The sequence below is a fragment of the Homalodisca vitripennis genome, chromosome 1 (genome assembly GCF_021130785.1).
Source record: "Homalodisca vitripennis isolate AUS2020 chromosome 1, UT_GWSS_2.1, whole genome shotgun sequence".
NCBI classification, from domain to species: domain Eukaryota; kingdom Metazoa; phylum Arthropoda; class Insecta; order Hemiptera; family Cicadellidae; genus Homalodisca; species Homalodisca vitripennis.
In genome coordinates, this window is record NC_060207.1 from 36,298,098 (window position 1) to 36,317,049 (window position 18,952).

General features: G+C 31.4%; 1 protein-coding gene across 1 annotated transcript in view; it reads right to left on the minus strand.

The window, feature by feature from the left end:
• LOC124359793 (DNA fragmentation factor subunit beta) overlaps positions 1–15,077 on the minus strand; it is a 41,854-nt gene extending 26,777 nt beyond the window's left edge. The window contains exon 1 of the mRNA XM_046812830.1: positions 14,729–15,077. The gene's annotated coding sequence lies outside the window, so the exon portion shown is untranslated. The remainder of the gene's footprint in view (positions 1–14,728) is intronic.
• Positions 15,078–18,952: the final 3,875 nt, after the last annotated feature.

The window sequence follows — 18,952 nt, forward strand, 5'->3', positions numbered from 1 at the left end:
GAGTTATATACCTATTATGTAAACTAAGGAATACTGTTACTCAGGAGATGTTGATAACTTGCTTATTATGCATTTTTCCACTCACACTTGAGGTTATGGTGTGACTCTTTGGGGAGGAAGGGGGAAACAGTTCCAGTGCCAAAAAAATATTTTTATGGCAAAAAAGCTATTAGGATTTTAAAAAATGTTTCTAAACAAGAATCTTGTTCACCTTTTTTTAAAGAACTTCAAATTATGACCTTGCCAAGTTTATACATCTAATGCTCATTACTTGATGTAAAAGAAAATTTGAATAGTTTCATAAATAGACAAGATGTTCATACACACTGCACAAGAAAAAAAGTAATTTACTCGATCTACCCCCAGTCAGACTCGAAAAGACCAAAAACAGCCAGATATTTTTCAGTATAAAATTATTTTAATAAATTACCAGAGAAGGCATGGAATGTTACACTTAATAATTTTAAAGTTACCATTGCAAAGTGGCTGAAAAATAAATCTTTTTACACTGTTGAAGATTACCTAGCCTGTGTGATATTAGCTCATTAAGTTTTTAATCCATTGTTAATTTAAGATAAGGATTGTTTAGCACATAATGTATAGATTTTAAATTATTTAATTGTAATTTTATTGTTTTTATTTACATTTATATTATTGTTATTTAGTTCTAGCTGGCAATACTGTATTTTGTCCTATAACTGTGCCTAGACTAAAGATTAGATTAAAGTAGGCTATATAATATGTTGACTTTGTCTATTGCATAATATGTATTGTGCTTAATGACAATAAAATATCTTGAATTCTTGAATCTATAAAGATTATTAAAGAGGCAAAACATGCACTTTTAAATCCTCTTTTACATGTGGTGAATGTTTCTATAATAACAGGAAACTTCCCAACTCAATTAAAAAATATCAAAAGTTGTTCCTGTGTTAAAAAAGGAGACAGCAAAAATCCTCTAAATTATAGACCATTGGCAATACAACCTGCTTTATCAAAAATATTTGAAAGGACTATGATGATTCAATTAGTAGACTATTTTGAAAAGGGTAAATTGCTGGATTTGGAGCAGCATGGGCTATAGAAAAAATAGATCAACGGTAACAGCATTAAATTGATTATATTGAGAATGTGCTAGAAAATTTGGATGAAGGGAATCATACTGTTGGAGCCTTTCTGGATCTGACAAAGGCATTTGATAGTGTCTGCCATAAAACCTTGCTAGAAAAATTAGATTCATATGGTATTGGAGGATAAAGAATTAAGCTGGCATCAGTCATATCTGGAAGGGCGACAGCAGTATGTTAGTATTAAATATCTAGGTAATAATGAAATAAGAAATATTATATTCAAGAATAGAAAAAATACAATATTCTGTACCAACAAGGTTCAGTATTGGGCCCATTTTTGTTCTTATGCTACTTGGGAGGTATGCCACAGATTTTTAACAAAATTTATCAAATAAAAATCATTTATGTTTGTTTGCAGATGATATAAGTATGTCAGTTTCTGGAAAAAGATTTACAAAGTGTAATAATACAACAGAATATTCAATGTCACAACTAATAAATGTTACTTGAATGATAGAAAAAGAAATTTATTACTAAATTCTGATAAAAACAATTCTAATGAAATTTAAATGTAAAACAATCAAATGAGATAAATACAATTGGAAAATATAAATTTGTAAAAGATACAAAATTCTTGGGTCTGGCTCTAAGTAATACATTAAGTTGGACAAAACAAGTAGAAAAAAATTTGTCATAAAACAAGTTCTGGAATATTTGCAATCAGGCGGTTATCCTTCTTCCTAGAAATAAATGCACTGAAATCTGTTTACTATGCCTTGATACATCCACACATTTCATATGGCATTGAAATTTATGGTGGAACCAGTGCAAATAACTTAAACAAAATATTACATTTACAAAAAGTGGCAATAAGACATATTCTACACCTTAAAAATAATGATAGTTGTAAAGACCACTTTATTAAACCTAAGAATAATGACAGTATATAGTTTATATATTTATAAAACTATATTACATGTCAAGACAAATGCAGTAGTCTATACCAAGGCAACAAGATTATCATAATTATAATACAAGAAATAGAGAAAATTTTGTAGTAAAGAAACATAATAAAGAAAAATATAAAACAGTGTCCGACATACATAGGAATAAAAATTTATAAATGACCTTCCAGGCTGTATTAAGAATGAGAATTCTTTTAATAATTTTAAGAAAATGTTGAAACAATTTTGTACAAGATCAATTCATTCTACTCTCTTGAAGAGTTTTTTACACTGTGACTTGAAAGTAATTTTGTTTGGTATTTGCCTACCATTACAAAAACATATTAACACTATGGACATAAATATTTAAAATATTATATGTATTATTATACTGTATTAAATATAAAGTATGAATACTCTAACCTGAGTCTTATGTTTTATATTGTAGTAAAGGTAATTGACGCAATTTATGTACATTATGTATAAAAAGAATAAAGGAATTTTGAATTTGAAGAATTAGATTTGCTGATAACACTGACCCTTGGGAGATGCCTTTTGTAATTAATATGGACCTACTGTCAATATTGTGAGTTTTATTTACCTCTTTGTTCTCTTTCATTTAAATAACTTCTAACGCTACTCCTCTAATTCTGGCCTACTCTATCTTTTTAACAGTATTTTATGATTCACCATATCAAATGCCTTTCTAAAGTTTATAAATAATGCTAAGGCTTTAATATTAGAATTCAGAGCTTTGTTCACCTGTTCAATAAATTTTGTAAGTGCAGACTCTGTAGATTTTCCATTGATAAAAGCAAATTGATGAAAAATGTAGAAACCAATCCCATTCAGAACTATTAATCTACATTTCATGAGTTTCTCGAATATTTTCAACAAGACACATAGTATGCTAATTGGTCTTAGATTATCAATATTGAACGAATTAGGCTTTTCCTTAGTGCAACCACAATTCAGGAAAATGAATATATTTAAAATCCTTTTAAGTAATAGAAATAGTAGTTTATAAAATGAGCTTCCAGAATATATTACATTTACGTAAAAATGTATGGATGTATATTTATAGAGAATATATTTATTTACAACTACGCAAAGTACGACATATGGATAAAATACAAATTAGTGATCGTCTGTTTATTATTGAGGAGCTAAAAAATCCGCGCATAAAACCAGCAGACAAGCTAGTGTTGACAAATATAGACAGAGAAAACACGAACTTCAATTAAAATATTATTTAAAAATCATGTTTTTCTGTTGCTATATATTTCTAAATAGATTTATACACAAAGAACATGTTTCACCAATACGTAATTTGCGTACTGCTGATCGTTTTTGTCCATGAATAGACAGTGCAGACTCTCGACCATGCGCCAAAATAAATATAAAAAAATACTAACTGTAACTAAAATATTATTTGTTAACTTACAGTAGTTTGTTACTTTCGTTATCTAAATTTTTTCATACGGAAAGTACAAAAATGTTTTAGCAAGACTTATTTTTGGATTCGAGATTTAGCTTATCCATATCGGTAATGTTGTGAAATCATGATCTTTCAAGCATAGTTAAGCACTTATGTTGGTATCGGAATCGAGTGAAAAGAGCCACAGTATCGAGAATCGGAAACAATCCATCCCTAGTAAAATTTCCAAGGATATTATAAAAATTCACGCATATCCACGCATGTTTCCCGGAGTACAAAATGCATGCATAATATTACGCTTCTCCAGATGCTCATCATTGGTGTTAGCCTTGGTTAAAGTCTCGCTAAAGTATTGTGGCTCCAAGTATATCCCACTAATAACGGAAAATACATGAAGAATGCATCAATATCGTTAGATTACAGTCAAGGACTACGATGACATAAAGATCCTCATGCATGGTGGACTATTTGGTTTGAACAGTTCGAATCGTCCCGAACGATCGTAACGTGTACGTAGAAGTCGTTCTAGTAAATTGTTGACCAGAGAACTGACGGGATTTCCAGCCATCGTCCAACCAATGCCGCTCTGACGGCGAAAACTGATGAGCGTGGTTGATTCAATCGGCTGGCCATCTGTGGGCGGACATTATTAACTTGCATTTACACTGGTAAGTAAAGTTGTGAGAGAATTTGCACAACTACTGTAGCATAATGCGAACAAGCAATTTAATTCACAAGAACTGTGGCAAGTACTTGCTACAGTCGTATCACTGGTTGTTCCTGTAGTCAAGACGAAGTCTGTTCACACACGGTAGTGATGTCTCAGCAATGTTTATAATTGAAATTTTAATAGCCGACACTGTTCTCCAGTTCTTGTAAACAACTGCCGGACACTCGCGAGAGCTCTTTTTTCTTTTTTTTTCTTCCTGAGGGAAAAGGACAGTTTGTCCCCGCGAGAGCTCTTGCGTCCATTTAGACTAGTGATTTTTACAGTCGGATAGAAAACAAGATTTTCAGCCACAAATATTCCTACTCCCCCTTTTCTATGGTGTTTTCTGCTGAAATGTGATTTAAGGCAGTACCCTGGTAATAGTTCTACATTTTCAATTTGGTCCGATTTGAGTCCATGTTCACTTAGAATTACTACACTTGGTGTATGTGTCACAGTCTCTATAAAATGTATCAATCTGTTGGCCTTGTTGGAAACTTCTTGAATGTTTTGATGAAGGATTGTTATGCTATGGTTTGGTTCAGTGTTTTTTCCCTGGTTCTTTTCTTGGGGCTTGTTACTAAAAAAGACCTTCCATCCTGAGAGTAGGTGTTGTTCAGCCCTGCCATTTGTGTTGAGCAGATATATTTAATGCTTTTCTCAAAAAAATCTTCAATCATTTCAGTTGGTTCAAGTTTTGTCGCCGTGATTGGAGGGGATATTGTAACCTTAAATTTGTGGTCACTTTTTTTTATCAAGACCGATACTTTGTTCTCTTAGTTGCTGTTGTAGTGATAATTCTTGTTTTTTATTATACTGTGTGTTATCTTCTTTGTTATCCCTACTTTTTGCTATCTGGAGTGAGACACTGAAGAAATTCCGTTTTCTTTTAGATGGTGATTTGGTGAGCCTGTGTGGAAGGGGGCTTGACAGACAGTTTATTTTTTTATGGCATGCGGTTTGATGTTTTATTCTGAAGGTTCCAGTATTGCGGTTAATGGTGGTGTGAGGTGTTAGTGATGTGTTCGGGAGAGGCTCCATGTGTGTTGCTGATTTTTCCTGTAGAACCTTAACCGTCCTAGCATCTGTCAGTTCCTCTGAATTACAATATTCTGGTCTCCATTCAGCTGACTCGGGTTGACAAGTCAGTATTGTTTTGTGGGACAGTTCAGGCTGAGACTTGGATCTGGTACATTTGGGTTGTAAGTTATGGATGAGCTTAAATTGTGACACACTGTCAGATGTGAGGTAAGGCTTAAAGCTGTCTAGAACAGTTCTAATATAAGTCTTGATTGCGTTGTCATACTCCATTAACATAAGTTCCAGTGTTCCATTTACATGTTTTGAATTTTGAACTGATGAGTTTAGGAGTTGTAGTTCTTCTTTTTGGGCTAAAATGCTATGCTTGAGCTTGTCTGACTGCTTGTTTGTCTCCTTAACTGTTACTTCCAGGTGTTGTATTTTTTTCTTTTAAGGCCTCGTTTACAGAGGACAGCTCCTTTATTTGATCTGAGTATGTGGTCATGTCTGTCCCAGCTTGTTTAATAAGGTCTTCATTCAGTGCACGCTCTTGTTCAAGCTTATTTCGGAGAGATGATAATTTGTTGTGCAGATTATCATTTTTATCTTTGAGTTCTTTTACTACCTCATTTACTATATTGAGATTGTCTTCGAGTTTAAGTTCATGTTGGGATTTTTCTTGTCTAGTTTCATGTAACTGTTTCAGATAGTTGTTCTCATTTAATAATGCATTTCCTAGTTCTGCAGCTAGCGTTAATGATTGATTTTGGTCTAAATCTTCTTCTAATGACAGGTCTTGTATTTTTGTTTTCAGGTTTTCAATATTTGCTGCGTTGTCATCAGATTTACAAGTGTCACATATCCATGATTGTATGTCATTGGCTGTGAGATTTTTGAATTTTTTAAAAGTCCATGTTAAGCATTTTGAGTGATACCACTTTTTACAAGTGCTGGTGCATTGTATTCGCTGGTATTTAACTCCAGTTTCACATATTCCACAGGGAAATTTAGACATTTTTTTTCTGTAGTCAATTATTAAAATGAAAAATGAAATATTATACTGTGTTATTATTTATAAGATGCTATATGACTTGTAAGTGATGAAAATCCATGCTTAGTTTTCTATTATACTTAATAATAGTTATCACTGAAGGTTGCATCTAATGGAATAATGTTTGCAAAGGTCTTCCAGATCAAAGTTCAACCCAAATCAAGCACAAAAAAGTAATAATACTTTCCAGATCATTTTTCTTAAAGTACTGAGTTATTTGTATTTTAACATTAATTTTTGAGGAAGCAAAAAGATTACTGGTCAGAGGGGGATTTGAACCGCAGATCTCCAGGTTTACAGTGTAGTGTTCTACTCCCTGAGCTATCAAGTTGATATCTAGGGACTGAGATAAGATACCATTTCCCTCAATGGACTAGTCAATAATTAAAAAAATCACCTGTTATCACTTGAAAGTCCCAGTCCAGTCCTTATCTTCAAAATGAACAGTAAGCTTTTAGATTATGTTTAGAACTCCTTTCCAGCTGTCAAAAACAACTTTCTTGTTATAAGATTTACTTTATACAAAAGCTATCTAGTCAAAATTTAAAAATCATTTCTTCACATATTTAGCTGAGAGGTTAGTTTATTAGGCATTATTGAACTTCATGTTAATAAAAATAAACTTAGCTTATGCAATGGAAACTGATTGCTGGGAACGTCCACACTGTTCCAATCTTGAATCCTAGCTACAGAATTAATAGTACTTTCAAATATTGAAAAAAATATTAGAACAAAATCAAACATCAAAGCACAAGCACTACATCACCAAGTTATGTTGTATTGATTATGTCATATCATATATATATATATTATATCATATAAATGACCTAAATATTCAAATTTGGCGAAGAGTATGGTATATCCAATTAGTTGGTTATGTTAGTAAGTCAGAAAAGTTGAGTCAGGATATACCAAAAGGGTGTAACTTTCAAAGATCAGATTTTTATTGTATTTAATAAACCGATAGAATGGAGTTTAAGGATCCAACAGAACGTAACGAAAGAGTTATTGTACAAACAGACAAGACAGGTTTACAACTTACCCTTAAACCATTGGACTCTATAAATCAATCAGAGCTATCACACAGACAGACAACATGATTTAAAGATAAAGAAGACCATGTTGAGTCCTTCATAAAATCAAATAAAAGATTTAAAATGTTTGATAGATTATTACGGAACTAGCCGAGTAGTTTGGTCGGATAGTCGGTGACAACCACGCATCTAAAGTGATCCTCCAAAAATGATACCAAGTACAAAAAAATCCTTGTATGCTCACAATTTTATTTGTGAGTGGCATAAACGTTTTGTTGAAACAGAATGCTTGGTGAGACAAAAAAAAAAAACCGCAGGCAGGTTATCCAAGCACATCTGACAAAGCAGTTGAGCAATTGACTTGAATTTTGTTATAGTACCAAGTAAATTAAACAATCGGAAATATTTGTTTTGTGTTAGATTATGTTATTGATTGATATCACTGATATCACATACGTCAATATAAATAACTGTGATTGCTGTCAATCTGGACTGCTTATACTTGCAAAACTGTCAAAAGCTCAATTGCTTCAGGCACAAGCTTTTTTTTGTTGCCTAACAAACTACTAATTACTTTGTCTGATGACACAAGAAGATAAGGAAAAATACCATCATTGTTGTTTTCTTAGATATTTTCCTTAAAATTCTTCATGATACTTTTTGACATCGTTGAGTTGGCAAGGGGCATCCTCATAGAGCTGTTGAATTGACAGTATTGATTTATTAATAACATCTGACATTTCTTTGTTTGAAGGTTATTTTTGACGATGGAAGGATTGTGAAGGAAACAGGATTTTTTCCGGACATTTGCCATCGTTCAGTGAAACAATAAATCAGTAACACCATGATTTGTGATACTTAGATGCATCTACAGTAAGTATCACAAATCATGGTGTTACTGATTTATTGTTTCACTGAACGATGGCAAATGTCCGGAAAAATCCTGTTTCCTTCACATCTGACATGTGTATAAATCTCTAGTGTACCAGGATGATTTATTTTTTTGTCAGCTATACAGTTTCACATAGAGATTAGCAATGTTAGAAGTATGATGGCGTATGAATAAAATTAGATTCCAATTATACATTGCAATGTAATGTGAACATTATGATACCTAACACATAAAAATTGGCCAAAAAATAATGTAGATGCATTTTAACTATAGAAATAGTAAAGTTTCAACTGTTGTATACACGGTTAATGATACTGTAATCAATAAGGTTTGCTGTGCATTTCAAGAGTTAAAAGTTTATATCAAACGTTATTTATTGATTGATTTTTACGTTTTATGTGTCAAAATGTCTACATTTTAAACAAGATTTTTAGAAAAGTCTATATTTTAGTGATAATTTAATTTACTTTTTATTCTATACAGAGTTATCTGAACCCGTGTAAAACCTCTTGGAAGTGTAATTTCTTTTAGTGCTACAGCACCTGGTCTATTGTTAACCAAGCAGAGTGTAACAATGTTATGATTTTCAGCAACATCTTTACTATTTTCTTATTCAAGATCATACCTTGTTACTTTTGATGTTTTGAAGAGGAATAACGAATGGATAGAAGGACAAATATGTTTACATTTCAGTTTTTTTAAATATAAAATAGGTTTTTACATTAAAAGTTTTTAATCTAATTTTTTTCTTTATTTACACATAATATTTTAGGATATAGTATTTTTATGGTTTTTCCTCATACTATACTATTATAAAGAGCAGAAAAACAGAACAAATTGCATACATTTTTAATAGCTATAACAAAAAGTATAGATGAATTATTAAAAATTGTCGTCCATTCAAATTATAAGAGATTAACCTTTCAATAATTTGATATTGGAATGTTTTTTTAAAAGATATATAGTTCTGTTAACCACTGAAAGAAATGAGTTTGTTTTGTTTAGAATTTATGAACTATAAGTAAGAAAATAGTTTACTACTCTTTATTGAAGATAGTGTTATCATTCAAGATAGTTCAGAACCTCACTGAAATTAGGGATTGTTTTCAATAACCGCTTTCCAGGTTACTGAATTGGCCGTCCGTAACGTGCAATTGCATGGTCCCCACGGTCCTTAGACCTAACTCCCCTTGATGTCTTCCTTTGGGAATTGATCTATATTATAGTACGTGTAACTCCTTTAACAAGCATGTTCTTTACCCATTTAGAGCAGGAATTCGCCTCTTCTTTTTAAGAGAAGTTGCGCTCCAAAAACATGTCTTCTTGGCAGCTGAATTATATCTCAAGGCATTTAGCTATTGGGTCCAATGGTTAGCTCTCAGGCAGGATGGTAAACTCTTGTATAGAATGTTTGGCTCTCAAGTAGGGCAATAGGCCCTCAGGTAAGTGAGCCAGTCAAGTACTTAGATTAGGTAAATGTTTGTTAGCTCATGAACAAAATAATCTTTTGAATAGTATTCTAATGTTTTAAAAATTTCTTTGTTGAAAGCTCAGTATTTTTTATAAAAGGTATGAAGATTGAGGACCACCCTGCATTGAAGGGTCAACTCACTAATGCAGAAATTTGACTTATTAGGTCTTTCCTCAATTCTTCTTTTGGTACAAGACCCACTTCACATTTTTGTATGTATTTTTTTAATGGAAAGTGCTTAAAAATAACTAGGAAAGCAATGTAAATTAAATAAAAGAGAGGATTTACCTATTACGACAAAATAGAAACATAATCTGCAGTATATTAAGTGAATACCACCACAATTGAATCAGGATATTTTCAATTAAAAGTACCTAGAGTACTGAATAATAAAACATTCTAATTATAGTTATTTACAATTAATTATTGAAAGCTCTTTTTTATGCATTGTGATGAATATCTACTTTAATAATAACCACAAGTACAATGGTGGTGTACATTTGCTATTTGTGTCACAAGCTGTCAGTCACCTTCATCCTTCAAAATAGTAAAAAGTAACTAAATGTTACACTGTTTTGTTAGTTACATTTTTTTTAACACATAGCTTAGATAGATTTTATTTGTTATTAAATCATTATTTTTGCATATATATACATATATATATATATATATATATATATATATATATATATATATATATATATACCACCGTAATCGAATCAAACGTCTACATTCATGATTATCTAAACTACCAAAACCAAAATGGTGAACTGAATTACATTATAGGTATTTGAAATTACAGTATAGTTCCAACTCTTATAACTTAGCTTTATCCTTCAAAATAGTAAAAAGTAACTAAATGTTACACTGTTTTGTTAGTTACATTTTTTTTTAATACATAGCCTAGATAGATTTTATTTGTTATTAAATCATTATTTTTGCATAAAATAATCGATTGCCACCGTAATCGAATCAATCGTCTATATTCATGATTATCTAAACTACCAAAACCAAAATGGTGAATTGAATTACATTATAGGTATTTGAAATTACAGTATAGTTACAACTGTTAGTTCACCATTTTGGTTTTGGTAGTTTACATAATCATGAATATAGACGATTGATTCGATTACGGTGGTGGCTGCTTATTATACTGCATCAAAGTGTTTAGCTCTCACGTATGGTGGTAACCTTTCGGGTAGGGCGGTTTGCTCTCAGGTAGAAAGATAGTACCTGGATGGGTGAAGTCAGGGGGTTAGGACAATATGTTAGCTTCATGGTAAATTAAATTGTTTACTGTTATTCTCATATTTTTTTAATAATATCTTTGTTTAAAATCCAGTATTTTAGGTCTAAGGTAGGAAGATTAATAAATTAGCCTACCTAGCTAACGTCAAGCGATTTTGTCCTTCAAGTGGGAGTTTTTCTTAGGTCTTTCCTAAATTTTTGCCACTACCAATAGCTATCCTTCTCACTTTTTAAACCTCCGACTACCATTCAACGGATATACGTTGTTTATTTTCGTTCCTTAAACGCCAATCAACAGATATCTGTTGATTTGGACCACCTGTTTAATCTAATTTGTTATAGTACGTAAACAAGTAAGTATCAACGCGATTTATAACATCGGAAAGGTAAAGAGTTACTGAATACAGCACTGGTTTTTCTATGACAGCGGAGTATTTTAGAATAACGTTGCTGTTTTCGTCTCTGCAGAAAAATAGTTCTACCCACTTTTTTGTTTTCTTTTTAAGTATTTTATAACAAAACATTTTAATACCTATATATATATATACATACATTCATAAATTTATATAAATAGCAATAGCCGAATTAAATTTCAATAAACATTGAATCACAAAAAGTACTTGCTTCGCCAGGACTCGAACATGAGATCTCTCACTTGCCAGGTGAATGTGCTACTACTATGGCACACGTAGTCCTGTTAGAGCAAGTACTTTTTGTGATTCAATGTTAATTGAAATTAAATTAGGCTATTGCCATTTATACAAATTTAATGAATGTTGTTAAACAGTCGTTAAAAAAAAAGTCGTTTGACAGGTACTTGGTCTTCCGATAATATGTTAGTTTGGTTATTTAACCCTTTTACTGCCGACGTGCGCGATTGCGCACGCTGCCGTTTGTGCGAAAATCGCCAACGTGCGCTATAAAAGCCGTCTCGTATTTGTTTTATACTGGTTTTCAATGTTGTCCAAATGCATCGAAATTCAGCTGTGTTATTCATTACTATATGGACAACACACAGAAAACAGGTTTTATAATCTATGGAAGCCATTTTTGTTACTGAACTTCTTTGGTTATAACTCGAGTTTGGTTTGATGAGGTTATGGTCGATCTCATTAGTTGTGAGTTCCACTTGTGTTGTTTCGTGTTTTACACTTTATTTGACATTTATATTTGTAAATCTACATATTTTTACGATTAATAAAATGAGTACTGGAGGGAAGAGGAAGAGAACCAGGACTGTCTGCAAAAACTGTAAAAAAGGTGTTCATCCCACAAGTTTTGGGGAACACAAGTGCTAATCAGCAGGCCTATGAACCTAAAAATGTATATATATTTTTGTAAATATTGATCAAAGTGTCTTTTAACTTTAATTTTCTATTATGTATTATATTTTCATATCAATGGACAGTGATTTATGTATTATAAAGTGATTTATGTATTATAAAGCGATATAGTGTAAAGTTATGTATCAATAAACGTGTTATCTTGAAATTCGAGGATATTGCACCAATTTCAAAAATTCATCACAGCTTCAGTATTTTTCAAGGTATGTTCCTAAAACTTTTTGGGAATGTTTATATATAATTACTATACAATAAAAAATTATAATTATGGTGGTGGTTTAATATTTAAATATAGTTGTTAAAGTGCAAACTCAAAAAATAATTTTTATTTATTTAAAATTTTTGTTTCATGACATAATATGGGTACGGTCCAATAAGCGGACCCGGTTTTTTATATCGAAGAATATAATCATCGATACCTAATATTCGCATATCGAATCATAGACTATCAATCGATATAAAAGTAATAACAATCATATGTTTAAATTAAAATGTGAATTTAATGATAACAAATAATAAATGAACATAACCAAAATCAGGGAAACTCATAACTTTAACTAAATGAAACAGAACGAAAACGTTTTTACTAAAGTTGTGTCCACCATTACCTTCTTTTTTTGCATCTGAAGACGACCATGTTAGCTCCTCTGACAGTTACATTTGTTACCTTTCCACAAATATCACATAATGGATTCTTAGGTACTAACCCAACATCCTGAAGCCATAAAAAAAACATATTTTATCGTCTTTTAAAGCAATTTCGTGAAGCTTCCTAAGATTGACGGCCATTTTAATACACAATGTTACGTGAAATTTAAAATATTACCTTAATTGTATTATTTGAAAGTGTTTACAGCTGTTCATATAGTTTATTTAAGTTGTTAAAAATAATTCATCAGTATCGATTGATTATATCGATGGTTATGATTAAGTAATATCGTTTGCCAATTTCGATATAAAAAACCGGGTCCGCTTATTGGACCGTACCCCATAATATATATATTTTTTAAGGACAGAAAATGTTTAAATTATTTTTTGTAGCAAATTACAACTTATAAGGAAAAAAACAAGATAAAGTTTATCAATTTATGATAAAAAATAATGAATCCATGATTTTTTAAAAAAATCATTACATTTTAGTCAATTTCAGCCCGGCATTTTTCAACAAACTAAAAAAAAGGTGTCCGGCAGTAAAAGGGTTAAACGCATATTTGACAGAAACGGCCAAGTACAATATAATTGAATCGTTAAAAGTAAGGGCTCTGTGGTATAGTGGTAGCACACTCACCCAGAAAGTGAGAGATCCGGGTTTGAATCCACTCACCCATTAAAGCAGCAGCCACGCTCGACGTTGCTTGATCCGGTTATCTTGCGATAACCGTTGTGGGTAGGGTACAATAAGCGGACCCGGTTTTTTATATCGAAATTGGCAAACAATATTATTTAATCACAACCATCGATATAATCAATCAATAATGATTAATTATTTTGAACAATTAGGCCTAACTTAAAAAACCTATATCAATAGCTGTAAACACTTACAAATAATACACGTATATGGTAATATTTCAATTTTACATATAAGTAACATTTATTATTAAAAATGGCAGTCAATTTTAGAAAATTACACGATATTGCTTTGAAAGATGATAAGACATGATTTAGTGGCTTCAACATTTTGGACTCGTACTGAAAAACCCATTATGTAAAATTTGTGGGAAAGAAACAACTGTAACTGTGAGAGGAGCAAATATGGTAATCTTCAGTTTTCATAATTTTGGTTATAATAATTTGTTTGATCACTGTAAATATTAAATTCATATTTAAATTTAAAACATATGATTGTTATTTAGGACTATAGGCCTAGATAATTTTATATCGATTGATAGTCTAGGATTTGAGATGCGAATATTAGGTATCGATGATTATATTCTTCGATATAAAAAACCAGGTCCGCTTATCGAACCCTACCCACCGTTGTACCCGCTACACAGCGCCATTGGCTGTGTAGAAATTCATATATTGAACTATATTTTCCAGACACACCCCCATTTTTGGAACACAAAAAAACAGTTTCCCAACTCACTGTAAAAATTCAAATAACATTTACCCTAGTTACAGAGTATCATTCATTGTTTTCTACAGTTCATTGTAATCAAAATACAGTACCAAATAGCCTACAGTTAGGTTTGCAATAAAAAACAATGTTTACAGATTTTAGAAAAAAGCTTCCAACACTAAAAAAACAGCTTGGCTTTAAAGGAAAATTCTAAGAGCAATACTAATATCCTACATTCTACAAAAAAAATCAGTTTTCATGGGAAGTTAATCTCAAATATTAAGCAAAGAAAATCAGCCAAATCTATACAGTTATGTTATCTAGCCTACATCCAGAGATTCAGGTTGTCATTAATAAAGTTCACAAAAACTGTTAAAAATTGTATGAAGCCACTATAACAGTTAATTAAACAACAATAAACAAATGCATTGATTTTTGTATAAACTCACCTTCCAAATGAATGATAAATACATTTTGTTTGGGCCTACTCTCGCTTTTTATACGACTTTTTAAATTAGTCATTGTATGACTATCTATAAATCATACTGAGGATAGATTAGTTCGTTGAGAGAATGAGATCTAGTCATGACAAAATCACCCTTGATCTTTGTTTATTCATTTTCAATGACAATGAAAAGAATACAAGCATTTTTGACGCATTACAATAAATTACGAAACTATACATACATAACACAAACAGAAACGTCATAAATCAACAGTTTAAATCCTTTTTGGGACAAAAAAACACTCAGGTTATTATTGCTCGACGAATAAAAATAGACTCATAACATAACAAACAAAAACCACAGGCAAATTTACGTTTTTAATGATGCGATGGATACAACCGATTGAAAACCATTCGTTTTTTTTCAGTTGTTGAAATAAATCGATTCGATTGGTTAGAGTTACTTACATATATCGATTGTACTTTTATTCATAAGTAAAACCATGGTGTTTCATTTAATACCCAAAATTCAGTTGAATAATGAATGTTAATCAAAGCCGCATTTACACCAAAAGTTTCCAACTTAAAAATTTCAATATATATATTAAAAGATATAGTGTTTAATTTATTTTCAAAAAACAACATAGATTATTAGCTATTATATATAAACATATACTAACATATTAGATAAATTTAAAACACTTCTGTCCTCCTCTCCTAATTTGTTTTATACATTTTGCAGTGTAGCATGTGAGTTAGATGTCTTCGCCAAATCATCCATCATCCATTCTGATTTTGAATATAAGATTTCCTTCTCTTCCTATTTCTTTTCTAAATTTATATTTTGATTTTCCATTGCTGTAATCTCTAGCATGTACCCAGTCACCAATTTTAAAATATGTGCCAGCAAATGTTATTCTCTTCCTGTTTTTTTCTTGGGTGTAACAGTGTTCTGACAAGTCTGCAAAACATTAGCTAGTGTGATGTTGAACCAGTCGAGTTTACAGCCTACTTTAGTTGCATACGTTAATAGCGTACATGTTCGTTTCAGTTTTTCATTTCATCATACTGAATAGCAATGAATGAATTCTTAAAAATTTGCACGAATCTCTCTGTTTGATGGTGGATGATGAGGGGCAGTAGCTTTGTGAATTACACAATTTTCCTTCAGGAATAGTTTAAATATATGTGATGTGAATTGGGCACCATTATCTGAGATTAATATATCTGTGAGTCCAAATGTGGTAAAGAGTTTCCTCAATTCCCTGACACACCAATCAGTAGATGCAACCCGTATTTGTACTTGGAAAAGTGTCCATTGAAATAAAATAGTATTGACCATTATTAGATCCCACAAAATCGATCTGAATCCTGTTCCATGGACTTTTTGAAGTCTGCCAAGGGTCACTGATTTCCTTGGCTGACACATTTTGTTTAATACAATTCTGTTTACAAGACAGTGCAACTGCTTCGATATATTTTTCAGTACTTTTCCATGTACAGTAACTTCTAGCTAGAGCTTTCATTCATGCAATTCCAAGATGTGCTACATGCAATTAATTTAGAACTTGCTGTTGGTACAAATAACATCCAGCAAGTAAATACACCCGTCTTGCAATCTTAGTTCACTGGCGTGATATACAAAATGTTTTACATAGTTGCCATTTATGGAGCGTCTAAAACTCGATAAATACTCATCTTTAGCAGTTTCTTAAGCAATAATTTTACTATTAGCAAATAAAGATTGAAGTTGGCCTATTTAAAAACAACTGCTATAATCTAGGGCATTTGGACTTCCTTCCATAGAAGTAAGAGAAGAACTTCTTCAGTACCCACTAAATACCCATTCCCTCTTTGTCAGTTTGAATGTATTTACGTTGACATGGTGTTAAGGTGCGCGAAGCGAAACTTATTGGTCTTTCAGTGTCATCGCTATATTTATGACATAAAACTGCGCTAGCCCGACTGAAGACGCGTTAGTTGCACTTATTAATATGTGGGCTTGTTGTATTGTGTTGTGTTTCCGCCCAAAACTAAACTAATCAGCAGATACAACAGAATCTTCAACTATTAGTGATTGATGTCTTCCCAGAAGGAGCGTTTCAAATAGTTTTGAAATAATAAGTAAGAGGCTTATTGGTCTGTATGAAGTGAGCTGGGTGAGACTTTTCCGTGATTTTAGAATGATAACTACCTGGGATATTTTTAATTGAACGGGAATTATTCCAGTCTCGTTGTACTGTTAAATAAGAATGTTAAGAACATAATCGCTTTTCTTGCAAGTTCTTTCAGCATTTTCCGATAGTAGAGTCACAGCCATGAGACTTGAGATGATGCTTTTAAACAGAACAAATTTCAGACGGTTTGAATTTTTGTGACGGGAAGTTGAGTTGAAATGGAGAATCTAAATACTCAGATATTTCCTCGTCGTCGTTTATAAAGACGTCATTTGATTTGAAAATATTCTGCAAATAGCTCTGATTTTTTAGTATAACTTTTCGACCAGTTTCCATAAATTTTAAAAATAGGGGAAATGGTTATCTTAAGCTGCTTAATTCTTTCAATTACTTTCCACAACAAATAATCTGTAACTTCTGTTGCTGAGATGCAATGGGTATACTCTTCAAACCACTTTTTAATCAGTTTTAAAACTAAACAGTATTCTTTTCAGATATTGAGCTGCCCTGTTGAAGCCTTATCATTTGAATTTCTACTATTTGACCATATTCTTCTTAAAATTCATTTCTCAGCGATTTCTTTTCTTAAAATAATTACAGTAATATAACCCTATTTTCTTATTTTATATCTGTGTAGTTTAGATTAATACCCTTTGTAACAAAAATCTAACAAATATGGAATTTTTCGCACAAGTTGGTATGTATATATACATTACGTCAAATAAATATACTGCAGGAGGTAATTACATTAATATATTATCATATTATATATTAATTAATCATATATGATTAGGTCGAAGAGTTATTGAAATATGACTGTAGCAAGTTAGTTATACTTGTCTTTATGGAATTGGATGCTGGATGTTGGAAATAAGACGTCATTGGTGTAGGATTATTAGAAGGAAGAACTTAATTAATAGCTTGCGTTATAAACTTCGGGGCCGGCATATTTTTAACTATTGAAGGAAATTTACTCTAGGAAACAATTACATACAAATTTCTTGTCTGCATCAACCTTTTGATCTACTAGCTTCACATTTTACAGTTGTTTCAAAACAGAATTCAAAAAGACACTTTTGTTTTGAAATGTGCATTGACTTGAAAAACTTCTCCAGTTCGACCCGTTAAGCTTAAATCATCTTTTGAACCGTTATTGATTGTTATCTATGTCACCGTCGTGAAGAGATTTAGTGAGGCCTGTAGGATTTGTTGTAAGCCTAAAATTAATATACAGTACATATAATTAAAAACAACATTTAAAAAATTATCCACAGTGAACAAGAGGAAAAATAAACCCCACTGATATGCCAGAGACACGAAACAAGAGTACATACAAATGTAACTTTATACATTATACAAAATATTAATGTTAATATATTCGGTCTGAAAGCTTTTGGTGACTATTTTCTATACAAAAATCTTGAGATTTCTTTGAAAGTGAAATAATTTTATAACTATACATATAAACATGTATTTTCCTCCTTTTATTTCGAATGCACTATCAGTAATAACTTCCAACCTTTTAGCCAGATATTCCTCATAAACCATTAGTTAATATTTAAATTCTTACTTCATAGACATCGACTATTAACATTTTCTTGTCACACTACAGTTTTTACATTTTTATTTTATAAACAAAAATGTCACATTTTACAAATCATGATTTAGTCTACTTCGTTTTTTATAAATGTATTTATTTTTGTTATTTTTTTGTTGTCATTATGGTTACTGATAAGATCAACATAAATTTTAATGTATTCGATAACTCAACCAAATTTCATGGAGTGACATACACTATCATCGAACTCAGTGTTTCTTATGTAGAAATGAACATTTGTGTACAATTTCGAGTCGATAGCTCACTTCCTTTTTTTAGATATCATGCGGGCAGATGGACAGCAAGAAATGAAGTTTTTCCAACATCACGAGTGGTAGGCTTTGCTATTATCCATCAAATAAAAATATTCCTTTTATGAACACGGTATTAGGTTTCTCGAACCATATACAGATATTTACATATGGATCAAAAGATTGTCAAGATACTTGTGCAG